At 46.5% G+C, this 21,203-nt stretch overlaps 1 protein-coding gene across 1 annotated transcript in view; it reads right to left on the reverse strand.

Moving 5' to 3' along the window:
- The window catches only part of LOC146199323 (polypeptide N-acetylgalactosaminyltransferase 1-like), a 32,149-nt gene extending 22,441 nt beyond the window's left edge, over positions 1 to 9,708 (reverse strand). Inside the window, exon 1 of the mRNA XM_084592754.1 lies at positions 9,593 to 9,708. The gene's annotated coding sequence lies outside the window, so the exon portion shown is untranslated. The remainder of the gene's footprint in view (positions 1 to 9,592) is intronic.
- Between the last annotated feature and the right edge of the window lie 11,495 nt (positions 9,709 to 21,203).

Genomic DNA, 21,203 nt, shown 5'->3' on the forward strand with positions numbered 1-21,203 from the left:
GTGGGTGGTCCGCCTATTCCGGCAGTCCAGTGGCCTATACGCCGCAGCGTGGGCCCTGCGAACCAGTCCTCGTTGTTGGTCGGGGTCCTAGCTGTGCAGAATGGCCTCCCACTACTCCAAATTGGGATTAGGAAGTTTATCGATAAGGAATTTAATTGGCATGCCCACACCATGTGAAAAGCCGTAGCTATTTCTCTACAGTGTGGGCACTCTGGTGTGTAAAGTGAGGGGTACCATTGGTGGAGTTTAAATGGTGTAACGAGGGTGTCTGTAGCCGGCGGAGGGTATGGTCTTCCGCCTTGTCTATAGTTTTGTGAGGTGTGAGGTATGTCTGTCTGGCCTGTCTGTAGGCCTGCAAGGGTTCAGCAAATCTGATTATGGGCTGTGTAATATGCTCTTTTTCCTCGTCGGCTAAGGGGGGATCCCGGTGTAAGAGAGCTCGGGCGTGCCGGTGGGCGGCGTCACTCCCTCCCGTGTGTTCCGTGTGTCCCGGAAACCATATGATTGAGGTCCGATTAGGAGGATGTTTTGCTAATAGTGTCAGACATGATTGATGGATTAGTCCGCCGGTAATATGCCTGCACGAATTTTGGGAGTCTGTGAGTACAATAGCGTTTGCGTTGGTAGCTAGCGCTAGTGCAATAGCTGCCTTCTCTGCGTGAGTGGGGTTGGACGTGCGGACTGATGCGCAGTTGAATAATTTAAATTATACGGTCCACAGAAAAGTAGCCATGAGCATTGGGAGGCGAAGCTGGCTAACACAGAGCTCTCCCTTCAGCGCCAGCTGATCGGTCAGGCCTGGAGGGTCGTATTCGTCAATGGTTTCCCGGACCTGGGTGAACCACCCGCATAATTACTTTGTATGAATAAAGTTGATTCTCTCTCTCCCCTGTTTGTCCAATATAGGATGCACTACACGGTAGCGGCATGTCGTAAACAATCGAATTCACACATGGTGTTAAATACGGCGTATTGTGCTTAACCTTGCACGCGCTTTTCGGCAGATCATCTTGGTTGACTCTTGCAGAGGCCTCCTAATCAGTTGGGCGCCGGAAAAGCTATACGTATTCTGTGTTTCCCGGTTACCTTCTTGAGTCCATGGTTTGCTTCATGTACGTAATTACCACTGTTTTTGACAGACCCTGGCTGCTTTTACCGCGATGGGAATGGCGAAGCTCTCGCAGTAACAATTATGCCCAGTTAATGAGGAATGACATGGGGAACTTGCGCCTGAAAGCTGGTCGGGACGCAGTGAAAGCATTATCGTTGAAGCGCGGTCCTTAGAGCTGATATGTCAATGATGCGTTTCACTATAGTTTCGATTGCGCTGAAGAGAGGGGCAGAAAGATCTTCATAGAGTGTGGCACGTATCTCCAACAGATGTGATCTGGTGTGGTTCTGGGGGCCATATCCAGGAACCTGATTGCGTTGTTTGCCAGAAGCTGTGAGGTTAAATAGAGACCTGTAAAATTCGACCTAAATAGGCCCATGATGCCCTCCGGTGCTGCGAGCTGGTTGTCTTCGACCGTTTTGAATAGGCCAAGGTAATCATTCACGTACCGCATGATCTTCACGGCCCTTGCATCCACCCTCATTTTGCTTTTTATTTTTCACCCCTTGCCCATTATCATCCTTCAAGTGCATCGTCTTCATTTTTTCATGATGTCACTATTCCTACAGGCACCGTTTCTCGTTGAAACTTTTTGAGCTTTTAATATTTTATCACTTATTGGCCGTTTAAACCGCCCCTGAAGTTAACTTAGCTGGCAGCTTGCCTCGAGACAGCTTAATGTGGGTACACCTTTCGAATAAACTTCAGTTATGCCAGCGACTGTGTTGTTAGTTCCTCGCTTGTCCTGTGTTTCTGCTATTACCTTTCAAGCAATGCTAAACCAACTAGGCCGCAACAACACCCTCGTCAAACTTTGTCGTAAGCCACGCACGCTGTCTAGGCACAATAGCATGCTTGTATACGACTTCGGCACAGACGGGGGATTTATATGCGTGTCGTGTGGCCTTTCAAGCACAGTGGTATCTTACAGGGCGTATGCTAATTTGCACGTGTCTATATATATATGTTCTAATTACGAAAGTAACTGAGTGAGTAACAACGTGCATATTGGTTGGTGTCTCTTTGCTTGACGTGGTACAGGGGCGCCAGCATGCTGTGACCACCTGAACACCCCACGATCTGATGTACGCCGCTGCCCCAAAAGGTGAAGCGCGAGAACAGTGAAGGTTGACCTGCGTAACCTGCGATCTACTGGGATGCCGCTATCGTGTCGGGCCAATATGAGGCTGAGCGTATGTGTCCCAGCTATTAATTTTGTGAAAGTATGTCGCACTCGTTTGCAACTACGCGGGGGAAGTATAATTTCAATTATAATCATTGAAAGACACGTGTACCAATTGGCATGCTTCGTAACAACGTCCTGTGGGATCCACTGCGTTGCGACCAGGGCCCGCTTGCACAAAACAATCTTAAGACTGTCTTAGCTAAGTCCAGACTTAACTGGAGTCTTAAGAATAGGCCACTAGCATGGCCGCTTAAGACTGGAGTCAAGACTGGGCTTCAGTCCTGACTTGAATAAGTCGCTTGTATGATCACGACTCTAGTGTCTTGGTTAAGACACAAGGACGCCAGGTGTCTAAGTAGAGAAATTAGGGAAATACAGGGATGCGCTGGCACTGTCCCTGGTGTAAGATGTACACATTCCGTCAATTTTGCGTTGTGTAAAATCCGTGCCATTACTTTTTGCGGCTTAAGATTGTGTTACGAGGAAAAATGCCCCAAGTGGTTGCTGAGGCCGTTCTGAGAAGCCACTCTGGTGAACATAACCCGAAGCGTTCGACGTTCGGAACACGAGCCGTCTTAAATAAGCTTGGTCTTTCTAAAGACACCATTTAAGTCTGGACTTAGCTCGGACTTTATCGTGCAAGCCGGCCCAGATTATGCTGCTGCAGCTATAGGCTTCCTACTGTTCCGAATAAACGCGAGAAAGTGCGGTGTGTGTAGAGAGTGATAGTAATGCTAGAGAATTAGACTGCTCGTTAAACAAAAGCAAGTCGAACGACCGCCTATCTTTACTTCGGCAATACACTAGACTGCCATTTTCAAGGATTAACTTCAGTAGAACAGAATTACCAAGGATTTCATTTTGAGGTTCTCGCTTAAAAAAAAAAAAAAGAAAGAAAAGGAGTTGTTAGCGTTCTAGGCAATTGCTGGAAGCTTCCTTGAACCACTTCCCTCTTTTACATTGTGCAATCATCGAATAACCATTGTGTGGCTTCAAAGTCACCGGCTGTCGTGTCACATGGCTAACTATGATAGATAGTAGACCGATTTAATCTTTCTCCTGTGTTGTGATATACACTTATATTATAAACCTTACAACGCTATTTGAGGGAAGCTGTGCCTAGTGCGCCATTTTCCTTGCAGTCATTATCGCGACAAGGTGCCACTGTTTTCGCTTGTCCTATCAACTTGGAGTAGAGTTCTCGTGCGACCTGCCTCATTTTCGTTTGCATTCCGGAAAGCGGATAACCCTATTCTAACGCTAGTTGTGCTCGGCTAATCTTTTTAGTTTGGTCGCACACGAGAAGCATGACAACTCAGTCCCGAACTTTGCTTCTTCCCGCTTCTCCGCACCTCTTTCAGCACCGCCCTGGCCGTGTGCTCTCAGGCACAAGAGGCAACAACGAAGTTCGCGTTTTGTCGAAGTGTCCGTCGTCATTAACACCGCTCCGTCGCACAGTGTATCCCTCCATAGTGGCTAATTAGCCCGAGCGTGAAGCATTTTGTCTTGTTTTAAAACAACGGCGGCTTCGACAGAGAAATCGCCGTTCAAAGATGAAACACTTAGCGTCTGCGACCTCTATTTGGACTGCCGGGTCGCTCTTCCCACACAACGCAGCGACCATTTTGCCACGGCCATTGCATTCGGTCCGTGAGGCCCTCGACGGGCCTTTCAGATGCACTGCGCTTCGGAAGGGTCACGCATGGCTGCGTGCAGATAAGCGGCGACGCGGCCATTGTTGTGGGTTTCGCCACTTCTTCGCTTTTGTAATACCTGGTGGGGGGTGATGCGCAGTGCACGGAACAGTGCTTCCTATACGCCCGGCGCGCGCAGTTCACTGACCAGCCATCCGTGTTCGAGGGCACGTTCGCTGCACAGCGGCTTGCGTGTGCATGTGAACGCGTTATAGCGCGCCCACGGCCAGGAAGCCAATGCGCCGTGCTACGCTTGCCACGGCGGCTGAATTAAACCGTCTGACGGCAAACTCGTGAAAACAACAGCAACAAAAGAAAACAGCGCGGTGAATTGAGGAGGGGTACTAGTCATCAACGGCGCTTTGAAGTGGGCCGTCACTGCTGTCATCAGGTGAGAAAAGCACGTTGCACCTAATGACACACCTCCCCTGCCACCTGACCACATAGCGTGGACTACATTAGACGAGCGCTTTGCTTTTGTGACGGTCGCGCTTTTACTGAGGAGGCCGCGGGGAACGCAAGTAGGTCGAGGCACCTAACTGAATTCTTCATTGTTAATAGGTCGAAAAGCGGGCGCATAAGGGAGCGTTGGTTACTCGTTGTGCGACCAAGCTGACGCGCGAGGTCAGCACTGGTCAGTCACCCTACGTTTTAACCTTAACATTCCTTCTACTACGGTTCACAAACTTAACGTTGCCAGCCGTTCTAAGCCCAGCCGCCATTTATACTGTCCCTGCTCTCTTCCCTTTGGCGTGGACCGACAGGGAGGCGAGTGCCCGTAGACATTATTGCGAGTACTTTCTGCTATCTTTCTCTCCATTCGATGCTACTAGAACTGCGCATTGCTCGCCGGTTTTTCTTCTAGCGGAGGAAAGTTCTGTCTCCTTAGATTGACACTGAAGTGATTTTTCTGGTTATAGAGGATAGACGCACCGTTAGGCTCACTGAGTTCGGTTTAGCAGTCTACAGTTGGGGCGGTTTCGTCTCGCATTGACAATACTGTTTCGAAAGTAAAAAAATGTCTCCATTTGAGTTCGATCTTGTCCGTGAGCGGGAACTCTTGGATGCTGCACAAATCTAGTGAATTATTTTCTTAAAGTGCAATCGTTGATTCACTGCAATCAATCATTGTACGCTTCCATAGAAACACAACAGATAGAAGTGCACGCGTTTTATTAGCAGCCAGAGGGGCTGCTTAATTTGTCCTCGACCGCTTGACTACAATGACTGCTGGCTGTCAGGAGCTAAGCACCTACAGTTAAAAAATGCGCTTTGCTTAAAAAAGTTGCAGAGGGAGAACTCATAAACAAACAATCAAACAAAACAAGGAAACAAGCAAACAAAGGACAAAAAAGAACGAACAAAAACTACTTAGTCCAGCTATAGCTGAAGGGATCAGAGACGGAATTCAGAAAGCGATAAGTACACTGCGGAAACGCACCGCTACAGGCGAGATCATATCAAGAAGCGCGTATGCGGAAGCAGTCTCGGACGCATGTAGCGAGACCCCGACGTAAGGGTTTCCATCCGGGAAAACAAATTTCACTGCACTGACTGCAATAATCCTGTTTCATCTTTTTCGGCGCATGCAGTTTCCTTTTCTTTACCTGCTTTCCCCATATTTTAACGTTTTGTTGTAATTTTTATATTTCTTTTCTCGGTGATACGGGCGTACTTCTGCAGCCACACAGGTGTTATTTCATTCGTACTCATTCGTATTTCATTCATTCAGGTGTTATTTCATTCGTAGATTTGCTCTTAAGTGACAACGACAGAGGTGATTACAAGCGATAGGACAGTGAGGAAACTTTCTTCTTTAATAAAAAAAGAAAAAACTTTCATGCCAGACATATACGCATCGGATTCGCAGGGGATGTGTGGCAGAATCATAGAAGGTTTTGTCATACGGCCATCATTTCCTCACTGCGCAGGCTTCCTTTACGATGTTAAAGTTGGAAGTTACACCCTACCTTTTCGTTTGTGGATGGAGAGATATATCTGGGCGAGTCGATGTATTGCAGATTTAAACATTGCGAATAATGGGAGCCAAGGAATTAAGTCACTAATGCTATAGAAATGTCTGTATGCACAGCGCATGCCATGCCTTTCCTTGTCCCTGCCGTTCGAGCTTTTTAAATCTGCAACTTGTCTGTTGTTTCTTCGCCTCTGCTGTCGTCGCTTGAGCGCATTCATTAATTTTTTTTTCTGAATTATGGGGCAACTAGACTCTAGAATAGTATTGATTTAGCAGTTCACGACGGGTAGCCCGTCGTAGTGCAAAACTAAATAACGTCCCAGCCTCCAGGACGCTCAAGCTTCTCCACAAGAGTAGACGCGAGGCGCCTTATATCCACACTTAACACTGCTTTTTCGTTCCACGAATACATTTATATGTGTTTCGTTTAAGTTGGTTTTGGAAGAAAGCGCAGTATCTGTCCTCACGTCTCAGTGCACACTCACCTCAGGTGCGTATGCCATCGGTTCGAATGCTTATCGCAAACTAGTACATTCAACTTGGCTATAGAAGATGGAGGCTAAATGTGAAGTGAAATTGTATACGGCATCACCCTGAAGGCTGCACAAGAATGTTTGCGTCACCATTTGGACACGAAATCATGGTCGTATTTTCTCTGACATCGTCTTTCCCAACTTGGGTTACCGCGACGGATTTTCGACCGAACGAGCACTTCGCGTAAAAGTGAGTAAATCAGGAAAAACGGAAAATAAATTGCGGGGCAAGCTCCACCTTTAAAGGTGTAACTATAGACAGTGGTAATAGTATGCGGCTTTTCTTGCGGATCTTCATTCGCGAACACGCGCTTCGCTAATCGCTTAATCCCTGATCCGTTAATTTTTGCCTCGTTACCTCATACATGCACTTTAGTATATAGTATAGCCGTATGTTACCAAATTATGTACAAGGCCACTCGGCACAGATAGAAAGCCCCATTTAACCCTCCTACCTCAAAGGGGCTGCCCAAGCTGGTCATGTCACGTGGTCTCGTGACGTCACACAACCCGCCGGCCAATCAGTGACCGACCATGTCACCAGAGGCATGGTCCTAATGTTTCGCTCATAACGCCGACGGCGGATTTCCTGAAGAATCATGGTGGCTATTATAGAACACAAGGAAGGGGTGCACACAGAAGGTGGACGGGACACACGCTAGTCCTGTAGCTCAAATAAGAGTCTTGGCGATTTCTGGAGAAGGGATCTTTTAACGCTGTCGCGTTAAAAAAAAAAAAAAATGAGTGAATCCAACGTGAAGACTTCTGAGGTACCATCTCGCTGCACACTCTTTGCACGTTTTTTTATCTTGTACGCTATGTCGATCGTTTTTCTATGTTGCTGCACATGTATACCAAGCAAGCCGTCCACCATCTCTCCTCACCCCTTAGGCAGAATCCTTGTTGTTCTGTGCCGCACTTACACATTCTTCTTCGTCGCACTAATAAATGGTGCGCGGAAAGAAAAGGGGCCCATAGGTGTACATGCATCACACCAGTCTTGTAGTCGAATGGTCTCAATTTCGGCGCTTACCAACGACGAGGTCTGTTTCGAGTTATTGCGGCAACCTGGTTCATTGCGGTATGATAAATCATTTCCAGTTTGTTAAAAGAAAACGTCCACGCTGAAATAGCAGATGTATTTATCCGTGGAATAAGGTTTGGCTGAACTTCTTTCAGTACCAGATACAATGGCTTTATCACGTTTATTGCACTCAAAGGGAGAGTACCTTCGACGCGAACCATAACAGGGACGTATGCCTCACGTGTCAAACATGAGCCTCTTACTTTAGACCATACTCGTAAAAAAAAATAATAAAAAAAGAAAGAGGAATTTTTCTTTCTTTTGTGACGTTACTGTCAGTTGACACAATAAAACGTGCCTAAACTTTGCATCCACTCACAAAGAAATGGTATAGCGTTACTTTTACTCGGGAAAAGCGCGATTATTCGTACTTCAGAACTTCCTCTTTACATGAACTGGGATGTCGGTGCAGCTGCTTCTGATTCGCAGTCGGAAGACTTGTTTCTTACCCTGGGGTGCTGTGAGAAGCGCAGACAAATAAAGTGACGAGGCGCAAAAAAAAAAAAAAAAAGATAATAATATGCCAGCACAGAATGTGAGACCATGAACATCTACTGCACTTTGTCTCAGAAGCTATATTTGAAGCACTGCGAAGGCAAGAGCGACCAGGACCAACCAGGGTTATGCGCGCTATAAGTGATGATTGTGCCCCTACGTGCCTCTTGTCGCTTGCGTTAGGAGGAAGACCTAGCAGCATTATTTAAAACGCGATACACTGTCTCCGTTTACTGTTTCTCTCTCTTGTGACATACCGAGCAGCTGAAGCCGTTTCGAACCAGAGGCTTTCTGTAACATTAAATTTTCTTTTTCCTTGGCAGCGTCTTCCTGGTGAAGCGAAACGGGGCGGATGACAACAATGAGAATTAAGCAAAAGAATAAGCTCAAAATACAGCTCCAGGTGGCAGAGGTAAGTGCACAGATAACCAAAGGAAACACAGACGATGCAACGCCACTACGCAGCAGACTGTTGAAATGAAAAGTAAGAAACCTTGCGGCTGCGTAGGGCTGCCTAATAATCCTCTTATCAGGGCTTAAAGCCAGGGGGGTCTGAGACCCCCCCCCCCCCCCCCCCCCGCCAGCATATAAAAGGGGTATGAGACCCCTCCGCTCCGATATATTCCATAAGGACTGCATGTATACAAAGCAGGCTGTCATCTTTTTTTTCTTGTCAGTGGTTGTCAGAGAATTTAATTCCTTCTCTGTTGTTTCGGCATTTCCTCAGCAAGTTTTAAAAGACATTAACTTAATTTCTAAAACCGGAGAAGGAAGAAAATGATTTCTCCCCTTATGTTTGTATAAAACGATATGGGAGGCAGGCCACCAGCCGCTTTCTCTCTCCACCGTTATTTTCCTTTCCACCTGTGCTCGAACCAATAGAGACCCCTCTCCGATAGAGCCAGACTTTAAGCACTGCCTCTTATAAGGTTAGAAAACAAGGGCACATGTTTTCAAGCTTATTCGTTGCGTGCAAGACTGGGGTTCTCGCTTCGGGGCTTAAAAAGACACGCAGCAAGCGTAGCCCGAGATAAAACTCTGGAACAGCATTCGTTTCATCGGCCCAAATAGCGATACGAACCGTTTTCCTGCAAGGCATCACGTATGTCCCCGAAGTTGCTATTTCGTGATGCATGCATAAGTCAAGGACCGACCAGACCTGATCCAAAAACCGCGACGAGATATTCATCGTGGCACCGCTGTTGCAGTGACGTCATCCGCGTTCGTCCAATGCGCACTGCATGATTCAAGCAAGTAAACACATGTACGTTGCAGTTTGGAGCTAACGGTAGTGATAGGACATTAAAGGGTTCAAGTCGAATTCCTTGCTGAGGCGGACGCCATCTCGTGGTGTATAGGTACCGACGGGAGTATGGCGACAGGTAAACGGTGGACACAGGGGCAACCTTGCCGAGTCCGTGATCACCAAGGCAAAGCGTTTCTCACGGTGACAGCGTTGTCGGAAAGCACGAATAGAACTAAACGCTGTAACAGTTGTTCTCGCAGACACTCACGTTTCGTAGCATGGCGGCGGCATCCTCTTCGAATCACCTGTCGCAGCCACTACAACAGCACGCACGAGCACGGTCTCGGTTACCGGAAGCCCACTCGCCACACACCCATCGTACCCACGCGGAGTTGCCCAACTGGGAGGCGCGGCGGCCAGAACTCGTCCGACCAGGTCCCCTCCTTTTTGCTTTGTGCATTGGTTCGCGTCACGCGGGCTGCCGCTTGGGGAAGGGCAGGGATGCGCGCGCTCCCCTCCTCTTCGAAGCCTCATCTCGGACGTACGAACCGTTAGGAGGACCAGAGCTGGAGCGAAATTTGTCCGAAATTTCAAATTAGTTAATGCACAGGAGGAGGAGGAAACAACTTTATTCAACGCATTACTAAGCGTCAAGGATGTCCTGGGCCAGGGTCACCAAGGCCAACTGATCATTCAGCTGGTCAGATGCTAACCAAGCCCGCCACCTTGGGGGAGGAGGGTGTGGAAAGGGGGGTGAATGAATTGCGACAGGGCATGAAAACATGCAATGTTCTAAGTTTGCATAGTGTTTGGAACAATTTGGGCATGCGGAGGAATGTCTGAATCGGTATAGCAACGATCTGGCAGGAGTAGTATGCGTCCAAGAATGCGTATTTGCGTGGTAGTGAGTGATTTATCAGGAAGAGGAAGTGTACGAAGAGTTTCTCTAATGTTGTCATAGTGAATGTTATTTTCATTTTTGTAGTGAAGAGTAGTGGGTCCCACGTGGGTGGATAAGGCCAGGAAATCCCAGGCGTCAGGTGTTGAAGTTCGCGGGTGAGGCGATGCACTACCTCATTGCCTGGGATTCCAGCGTGACCAGGAATCCACCTCAGTGTGACAGTGACAGTGGGACACAGATGCATCCCGAACTAACGTCGGAGCGGCTGCTTACACAATTGAGAGCTGTAGCTATGTAGTGACACATACCCTTGGTCCTTACATAGATCCTCCTCCTACAGCGACTATCGATACCCTGCCAATAGTCGCTAGTATTCAAGACCTCGCGTAAGTACCCCCTCAAGGATATACCATATACACTGATTCAATACAGGCTATACGCGCCATTCATACGGGTCGCATTCCTGAATAACTGCAGGATGATCTGCACAGCTAGAGCGCTCACCAAACTACGTCTCAACACTGTTAATGTACATTCGTACATTATTTTCGCCATGGAGACGTGTGGCGTGGAAAAAATGGGGCAGGAGAAAAAAAATTGCGTTACAGGAATTTAAAGCTATGACATCCCAGACATAACCGTGAAAGGGCTCTACTAGCATACAGTGTTCATTCGAGTTTCGGAATATATAAATAATAAAGTTCAAAAACAAAAGTTAGAATTTCGGCACTGTTTTGTAACTTGTCATATAAGTGCTCTAAAGATATAGTTCCGAAATGGCGTTTTTGCTTAATACCCTTAACTTTTACGTCTTGTTTTGCGAGATTGTTGAATGCGCTTGGAGATGAGCAAAAATGTGATGCCATCCATAGCCCGTGAGACCTAAAATTTTCACCGCTACTGGTGGCAACGGGACGAACCTAGAGCGAATACACGATGAAGTCGGGCACTGCCCCCAAAGCAGTCCTATATAGTGCGATCATTAGTGTCCGCAAGCCGTCATAGCAAGACGAACTTTGTCTCCCTTACTATCCAGAAGTGACCCCATGTGCCTAAGGGCTTGCGAAACTACGCTAGTGCCTGAACATTCCATGAAGCTTGAAATACTGGGCAAAAATGCAAAGAGAAAGTTGATCCCACAGAAAGGTGCTTGCTTTAGTTTTTTACAAGGTGGCCAAAGTTTACCAGCGCCGTTGTGTGACTATCACCGACTTTAATAAGGAAACAATAATTTGTTATACCCATATTTCGGGTTACAGGCCTTTACGTCCCAGAGTGACTCACGCTATATGAGAAACGCCGTATTAGAGATCTCCGAAAATTTAGACCCGCTGGGGTTCTCTTACATGCCCTAACATCGCACGGACTTTTTGTTCTTCATCTGGGAAAGCGGCCGCCGCGGCCAGGATTTGATCCCGCCTCCTCGGGTTCAGTATAGTTCAGTGCCGTAACCACTGAGAAACCACAGTAGAGCGTATCCAGTAGTTCGTCGTCACCACCCTAACTACGTTCACTGCAGAAAAAAAAGGCCCTTCCGATACCACTGCAAATTAACCGCGGCTATACAAGCTCCTTTCCCAGTATCGTTCCCAATATCGTTCCCAATATCGTTCCCAATATCGTTCGCTAACCTGACACTCCACTGACACCTGCTACACCGTGTTTTCTCTTGGAATCCACCTCCTTGTCCAAAGCGGCCATCGATAATGTAGTCTTTGCCCAACACTCCCTACCCATGGTCAATTTTCGATTTTGACCAGGATATCATTAATTCACGTTTGTTCCCTGATCCACTCTGCTCTCTTCCTTCCTCTTAACCGTTGCGCTTTATCATTTTTCTTTGAATTGTTCAATGCGATTTTTCCTAAGCATCCGGGTTTCGACCCGTACTGGTAACACTGGGCTATAGTGTTTGTCGTACTTACTTATTGCATTTAATTTACATTTTGGCATCGCTGGATATCGCGATGCACGGCAAGGTGAGATGGATATAGTGATCAAAGTGCGCCAATGTCTCGAAGGAGCCTATGTTAGAACAGAGAACGGAGGAAATCAGAACGAATAAACTGTTTATTACTAAGAGGGAAAGTTGAAGAATTCTGAATATCGCTGCAGAACTAATTCCGTATTAATGGAGGACGACGCTCTTTTGTGTTCCTCAAGCGATGACGGACAGTTTTTAAAATAACATTATAAAGTGCGTAACAAAGGCGTGGAGTAGGATAGCCAGACATGAAAATGGCAAGCTCTCTCGGGAGACGAAAGATGTCATTAAGGAATGCCAAAGCATGAAAGCACTAAGCCCTTGCCAGAACTGTATTAAATGCATCTTGAAAAAAGACAAGGAACGAGGAACAAACCAACAGGACAGACAGGTCCCGGTTTCAAGGTGCATTCAATACTAGTCACCAACTATCCCGCCTCTGTCCATTAGGCCAGAACTGTCAAGGTTAATACATGAGCGTAAGCTAATGAAGTATAATATAGGGTGAAATGAGCGCACTTCAAAGGACTCCGGTGCATAAAAGCGGTCTAGAGAAAACTAGCGACAGCCGAAAGACAGACGGTCATAAGGAGGGAGAGAGAGAAAACTTTTAATGAGCATAATAATCAGTAAGAATTCGCAGGAGCTGGGTGGTCGGTGCCCCTAGTCCAGGGCTCCGCTGGCAGCAGCTGACTTGCGGACTAGCTGGATAATCTAGGCTTGCTGGTCCAGGTTGTCGCTGGTCAGGGCCGCCTCCCACTGCTCGTGTGTCGGGCATGGCACTAGTAACGTTGGGTCAGGTTTATCCTGGCATTCCCAAGAGATGTGACAGAGTGTGGGGCTTGCACCGCACCAAGGACAGTAACTCGTGTATTTTGTTGGGCTTATCTTATTTAAAATATGAAGATTAGGGAATGTGTTTGTTTGTATTTTTCTCCAGTCTATAGCGTCCGAGGAAGGAAGTTATTTGTGTGGTGGTGAGAAAATTATTCTATTCTAACCGTAGGTGTTCCAGCCTGTCGCCGTAGGGTCCTAGGAGAGGGGTGGGGTAGGGATGGGGATCCGCCCGGTTTGTGAGAGCTCGGGCTAGATCATTCGCTACCTCATTTCCTTCTAGGCATTCGTGTCCAGGTGTCCATGTAATTGTGTGCGTCGGGGAGATGGAACGTAATATTGCACACGCTCTTCTGTGAGGTTTTCCGGGCAGTTAGACCTTGCAGGCTGGTTGGGAGTCCGTCACTACGTGTGATGACTTCTTTTGGTGGTCTTGTGTTTTTATGGTGACGGCTATTGCCAGTGATTCCGCTTCCGCAGGATCCTTGGCATAGATCGAAGCCTGAATAATTGAATAAGAAGCGCAATGCCATTACCATTATGGGTTCATCAGTTAATGTATCCGAGGAGCTCTGCACAGATCTATACAATGGCCGAAATAACCAGAATGTTAATGTCGGAGGCAGTGCTTTGAAGGAAATGAAAATTTCGCTGGTAACGAGAGAAGATGAAAGCATTTCAAGCCATATCGAAGGGGCAACTGACTGATTAGGATCAAGTAACTGCATATCGGTTGCAATATGGACAGATATTGTTCTAGAAAAACTTTACGACCTATATACGCAACGCCTCAGGCCAACGACCTCGTCAGTTCAGTCGTTCAGTCGTGTCCGACTCTTCGTGACCCTATGGACCATGTCACGCCACGCTTTCCGGTCTCTCACTATCTTCCTAACATCACATAACTTCATCTGCAGTGCCTCGAGGATGCCATCTAACCATCGCGTTCGATGCCTACCCCTTCTCCGGCGACCCTCAACCTTTCCCAACATCAAATCTTTCTCCAGCGACTCCTCCCTTCTCATCAGATGACCAAAGTAGCTGAGCTTTAACTTTAGAATTTGACCCTCCAATGAGCAGTCAGGGTTTATGGTCGACAATATCGACTGATTTGATCTTCTGGTAGTCCAAGGAACTCTCAAGAGTCTTCGCCAGCACCACAATTCAAACGCGTCAATTCTTCGGCGGTTAGCCTTTTTCACAGTCCAACTCTCGCATCCATACATCACAACTGGAAAGACCATAGCACGAGTCATACTGATCTTGGTTGGCAGACTATAATGTCTCTGCTCTGTACTAGGCGGTCAAGGCTAACCATTGCTCTCTTTCCCAGAAGCAGGCGTCTCCTAATTTCATGGCTGCAGTCTCCTTCCGAGGTAATCTTGGAGCCCAAGAACAGAAAATCTGTCACAGCTTCCACTTCTTGTCCATTGATGCTCCAGGACTTGATAGGGCAAGACGCCATGATCTTTGTCTTTTTAATGTTCAGTTTAAGCCCAAACTTCTCACTCTCTTCTTGTACGCGCATCAGAAGTCTCTTGAGTTCCACTTCACTTTCTGCCATCAAAGTGGTATCATCCGCATATCTAAGGTTGTTGATACGTTTTCCAGCAATCTTCACTCCAGCTGAAGACTCGTCCAGACCGGCCTTCCTCATGATGCACTCTGCATATAGGTTAAATAGGCAGGCGAGCAACGACCTCGAGCACACTGTAATCTTGAAATAACGCTAACATCATCCTAATTCAATAAAAGGTAGTCATCAACAATTTCAAAAATGCAGAACTGTGCCCATTTTCCTAGTTTGCTTCGTTATCGAAGTGTCGCTATCTCGCGTGACCCCGAGTCATCTGAGTGGCCTAAACGCCGGAACCGGGTGTTTCCACTACAGAACCGGAAGAGGTGGCAACATCATGTTCCGGCGTTTCCACCAATCAGATGACTCGAGGTCACGTGAGATAGCGACAGTTTCGATAACGACGCAAACTCGGAATGCGGGCCCAGATCAATTTACGGTCGATTGTATATTTAGGCCAATCGCTAATACGGGCGTAAAAATGGAGAACAGACTTCGGTCAACCAGAGGACGAGGCTGGCTTTAAGAAAGGCGGTGAAAGAATGATATTACATCATCCGTCAGATGACAAATTCTCGGAATATAAGCAACTCCTATACCGGGTGACCTGTGTGTCTATATGTCTATATATGTCTACCTATATGTCTACTTAGGACAGGTAGTAACCGCAGATCCGGATCATGAAAAGGAAATAACAAGAAGAATAAGATTGGGATGGAGCGCATTTGGCAAGCACTCACAGATTATGACAAGCAGCTTACCGATATCGCTCAAGAGGACAGTATACAACAGTTGCATCTTACCTGTATTCACCTATGGGGCTGAAACGTGGAGGCTAACCAAGAGGGTTCTACTTAAGTTGAGGAGAACTCAGAGGGCTATGGAACGAAAGATGGGTAACATTAAGAGATAGGAAGCGTGCAGAGTGTCAAAGAAATAACTCAAGTTACTGACATTCTAGTGGAAATTAAGAAGAAGAAATGGGCATGGGCAGGACATGTAGTGCAAAGAGAGGATAACCGATGGTCGCTTAGGGTAACAAACTGGATTCCAAGGGAAGGAAAGCGTAGCAGGGGGCGGCAGAAAGTTAGGTAGGCGGATGAGGTTAAGAAGTTCGCAGGGGTCAAGTGGATGCAGCTAGCACAGAACCGGGTTAATTGGAGAAGTATGGGAGAGGTCTTCGCCCTGCAGTGGGTATAGTCAGGCTGATGATGATGATGATGATTATGATGATACTGGGTGACCTAGAAAAATGTAAGCTAAAAAAGACTGCGTGTCCTAGACCAGTGAAATCAACTGAACGCTGTTAAGACTCTCGTGGCCTGATTATTTGCTATCAAAAGCTTATTAATAATTAGTAATGACTTATTAGTTAACATTCTAGTATTGGCTTCAGATGGGCAAGTATAAATTTAGAAGTTGTAAGTTGTCTTAAAAAAATGGCTTGCAGAAGAGTTTGCAGCGAGCTCACGTAAAGCAGCTTTCTTTCGGCAATTAAAAGTTCCATGTGACAGTGGTTCTTTTTCACCGTTCCAAGACGCGTCTCCAAGGAGAAAATTCGCTCTTCTCTCGTGCGTTCGATCCACATGTTCTTTGCGGGGGCATTGATAAGCGCCTGCAACTAGTCATCTGATCTCCTAAATCCAGCTGGTTTTCATGAACATCTACAACTTGTCAATTCATACTTAATTTCTCAGGTCAGTGAATTATGACTTGGCTAGTTAGTACCTTAGCCTTGAACAGTGAAAAATACTTCAGTCTGGGCCACAAATAACTGCAATAAGCAACCAAACCAATTTTTCCCACGCATCATTCATGCTCTCCCGAAGAGGCTGAATTCGTGAATTGAATGTCAAATGGTTATATGGAAAAGTGTTACATATCATACATGTACAATTTTATTGTTTCCTTATTTACCTCATAAAAATATCCATGCTTTATCGGAGTGACCACCGTATGTGGTGTTGGCTGGTGTTATCAAAGGCTTTTTGAATATACAAGTTCAGTGAAGTGTGGTGCGAGTGTTTGAGATGCGTGTTTTTCAGAAGAGCTCCAAAAAGATGTCTTGAGCTGAAAAATGTGGACGAAACCTTATTTGTCTGTTTGAGAAAAAAAAAAAATCAGATTCGAAGTGTTATTTAAGGCGACCGAGGATGAGGGTTTCAAAGAGGTTATCCACTCAAGCTAGTTAAGTGATGGTGATCAGAAGCTATCCAATGAGAAACATATTCCGGGTTTCGGTAAAGGTTATCTTGGGTATATTTCCATTGATATGAAAGTGGTCCCGCTTCCCAGAATTGTCTGTAATATTGGACCAAATGCTCTTTTTATGGAATTTTCTCGGGGGACAAAGGCTTTGTGGAAGTGCAGATTAATCGACTGTTGGCCTAGCTGGTACATGATAAGAGTAGACACACGGCGCAAATGGAAGTGCCTTGTCCGAGTTCGTTTACTTGTTTCTTCCTGTTCATATTGCGCTGTGTATCTACTCTTTGCGAAATTGATAAGCTATAACAATCAGGGAGGGTGTCAGGCAGGCCAACACGGTCTCTCCAGAATATTCAAGCGTGTATAATACAGAAGTCGTAGTCAGATAACTGGATTGGGAAGAGTTGAGGATAAAGGTAAACAGATAAGGCTTTAGCAGTGCCGGATTTGCTGGTGGTACTACCCTGCTAAGTAACTCAGGGATCGAATATTTGCAAAACATGATCTCGGATCTCGACACGCAAAGCATAACAATGCATCAGTCTAGACATTACTACGAAGAATTCTCAATTAACGTTCGACTGTCTCTAAAGGACACCACAGTTTGCAATAAAGAGCAAATCATTTAATGTTGTCACGCGATACATCAACAGCGAGGCCCGGATCTTAAGCTCGAGCTTAAGATCCAGGCCCATACACTGAGGATCGATGTCCGGCTTTTAACTGACTATTGCAGAGGGAAGGACACTTGAGGCGTTACAGTAATGCCATGGATGAAATGAAGTCGTGGGGCGCACTGGGAAAAAAAAAATAAGTTTATTGGCTTGTTTCTTTTTTAAACACGTCTTTATTTCTGTATTAGATGGGTGTAACCTAGCGGCAGAAATGTTGTGCTTTGTCTTTGGTGGGGGCGGAGAACCGCTTTCTTCTCTTTCCTCGAAGCTGGATAGTTCCAAGGTCGGTTCGAAGCATCAGGTCGTTCTTCTCCTTTGAAATAGTCGAAGCGAGACCGTGGATTCGATGTTGAAATTCCGGATCGGTCCACTCCTGTACGGAGTCAGGTCGGTACCCGTCCAGGGCGCGAAGTGTTCTATTCTGGATCGTGTCGAATGCAGAACGAGTGGGTGCTCAACGGTGCCTTTGGCAGGGCATTTAGGGCATTTAGGGTTCGGGAATGAGTGTGAGTATATATGATGTAGACTTGATGGTGACAGAAGTTGGAAAATCTTTGCTCGGCGAATGGGAACAGCATCTATACTTCGGAATGGGCTAGTGTAGATGGCGATATATTCTCTCCGGGTTGGCCAAATGCCACGATGACTCAGTGGTTAAGGCGATCTAGTACTGAGCCAGGGTGCCTGGGTACCCGCATTTAATCTTGGCCGCAGTGGCCACGTTTATATTGGGGCAGAGAGCATGGCACCCATGTATTGCGTGGTGCCAGTGCGCTTTGGTCGAAATGATTCGGAGCCCTCCACTACGGCCTCCTTCATGGCCTGAAAGTAAATTTGCTCTTCATCTCTATTGAAAGGCGACCTGTTGCGACATGAATTCAATCTGCGACCTCGTTGTGTATAAAAAGAAGTAATTCCACCGACTGCGAGGCAGATTTAATATATAGGAATGGTAGGTCGTAAAATGTGACTGATTAAAAATCTGGAGAGAATGTAAAGTAGCTTATCAAGTGTGTGTGCAACACTTTCCGGTAAGTTAATTATTTGTGAAGAAGAAGTCTGATTGCTCACAGTAAGCACTTTAACATTGCGTTATTCTAAGAACGGGACAGGGTTGGACCCGGGCTGGCCGAGCTTCACTCCGAGCTTTTCGGGCCGAGCCGAGCCCTGGCTTGAAGCCGTGATCCTGGTTCGGGCTCGGGCCTCAGATTCAGCTCGTGCAGTGCTCTAGTCCCGACCATGAGAATGAAATAAGAATGGGACGTAGACTGCATTGAGCGAGCATTCTGACTTTGAGAAATCTTACCAGTGCCCCTTAAGAAAAAAGTATTCAACCAATGTATACATTCTGCGAGTACTCACCTATGGAGCAGAACTGTGGAAGCTATGTGACGAAAATGCCTGGAATTAAGTCGAAAAACATTCTGGGGGTTTAAGCATTTCTTAAACCTAGTGATATACGAGCGAAATCAACTAGAGTAACCACGGTAAGGCCTTTAAGACCGCCTCTCGATCCGAGTTTGTTTTTTTTTTTTTTTCTTAAATATATTTTTCTTAGCTCGACGGCCGGGGGCGGCGTTTTGATGGAGGAGAAACGGAGTGGCGTCCGTGTGCTGTGCGATGTCAGTGTACACGTTAAAGAACTCCATGTGTTCCAAATTTCCTGAGTCCTTCACTATGGCGTCTCTCTTAGCCTGAGTCGCTTTGGGACGTTAAACCTTACAAACCAAACCAAACCAAACCAAACCAAACTATATTTTTCTTTTTTAGTTTATCAATGAAAGGCTCCGTATCTGTAACTTTTTCTGTGGACACCTGAACTACTTTGTAAGAGAACGAAGAAAGGAAGGTGGGAGTGAAAGCGGAAGAAAAAAAAGGTTATGTAGTGGAGGGCTGTAATTTCGGCCATGGGGATCTTTAACGTACACTGATATCGCACAACGCGCGGACGCCTCTCCGTTTCGCGTCCATCGAAACGCAGCCGCCGGTGGTCAGGTACGAAACCCGGGTACTACAGCACAGTAGTCGGGCACCTTAACCATTGCGCCACTCCGGTGGGGCGTAAGTTAGGCTTTAGGGAGAAGAAGACGCAGTAAACATTTGGGTGGACATCTGGAGCTAATTCAGGTCAAGGTCACGTTTTCATATTTTTATTTTATGTTAGGTTTGGGGAGAAGGCGGTGCAGTATACTGTTGGGTGGACATCACGGAATGGTGGACACGTACACTTAATCAAATCAAGGTCACACCACCTTTTTGAAAGAGAACGGACGGCGCAGTATACTCATAGCCACACTTTGTCCTCTGGCTCCTTGAAGGTACATTGCTGGCCAGGAAAGGAAAGGTACAGCATCTTTCACATTTTCTCCGCGGACACTGAGCCGCATGCATAGCAACCTCTGCCACATTTGCGCCCACCACCGCTTCGGTGGTGGACGACGGCTGTTGTTGCGGCGCGCGTCTTTCTCTCCCTCTTCTTTTTCTTTCTTCTCTATATTCTCTTCTGTCTGCGCGAGGCAGCGGAGGTTGCTTCCGTGTGCTGTGCGATGTCAGCGCACGTTAAAAATCCCCAGAAGAGGCGTCCGTGTGCTGTGCGATGTCAGCGCGCGTTAAAGATCCCCAGGTGGTCGAAATTACTCCGTAGCCCTCCACTACGGCTCCTCTTTCTCTCTTTCCACTTTCACTCTCACCATCCTCCCTTCCCTTACGGCGCGGTTGCGGTGTCCACAGAAAACAAGTGAGACAGTTACCGCGCCTTTCCCTTCCTATAAATAAATCAAATCAGGCAGCGGAGGTTGTTGTTGTTCTCCTCTAATGTGATGGCACATACCCACACAGGGGGATCGGCCAAGAATTGGGGTGCAGAGATATTAAATTAGAAAAATAAAAAAAAAAATAAATGCTAGGGAATAGAGAAGGAAATGTAAATATGGTAAACCAAAATATAATAGAGTAAATACTAACGCACGCAGTAGGAGAATAGTAAGATTTATATGTACAGATTTAAACTTCAAAGCATATTAGCAAGGTAGACGTTTTGTTTCTATTAAGAAGTTTTGAATGGCGTTAAAAACATGCCTGTGGCTGTACCCAAGTATGGTGGCACCGAACGATAATAAAATTTGGCTGCTCAAATTAAGACCCAGCTGTTGTAACGGCTTCTCTAAATACCGCTTTCTCATCATGGTAAAACGGCGGCAAAATATCAAGAAATTATCTATTGTTTCTGGTTCCCCGCAGAATGCGCTGACAGGAGAAAGCGCCAAACCAGACCTGTGCATATAGAAATTTAGGGGCGGAATACGACAGCGTAGCCTGGTTAGAGAGACCTCAGTCTGCCTTGATTGACATGATTTCCTATTCCAGGAATACTTGAGATGCAGTTGGTCATCAGATGATAAAATAGATCCAGACTGCGTGCTTAATAAGGCACGCCGCCGAAATCGTGCTGCTGTTATGTACGCTGTTGCCGGGAGGATGGGCAATACAGGGCCGTTCAGAGAATCTTTAGCTGCCAGCAACCTCATTGGCTGTCACATTGCTGTGTCCTGGTACCCACACTATATGTATGAGGCTCAAATGTGAGGGGAGCAATGAAATAAAGGTGTTTAAAATTGGCGAATCCATATTCGAAGAAAGCGACAAGCACAAGGAATAAGAGTCTGTAATTACAGCCACTGTTGAGCATGTTGGGTCTAGTTT

The sequence above is a fragment of the Amblyomma maculatum genome, chromosome 2, assembly GCF_055883805.1.
Source record: "Amblyomma maculatum isolate TAMU_Amacu chromosome 2, ASM5588380v1, whole genome shotgun sequence".
NCBI classification, from domain to species: Eukaryota; Metazoa; Arthropoda; class Arachnida; order Ixodida; family Ixodidae; genus Amblyomma; species Amblyomma maculatum.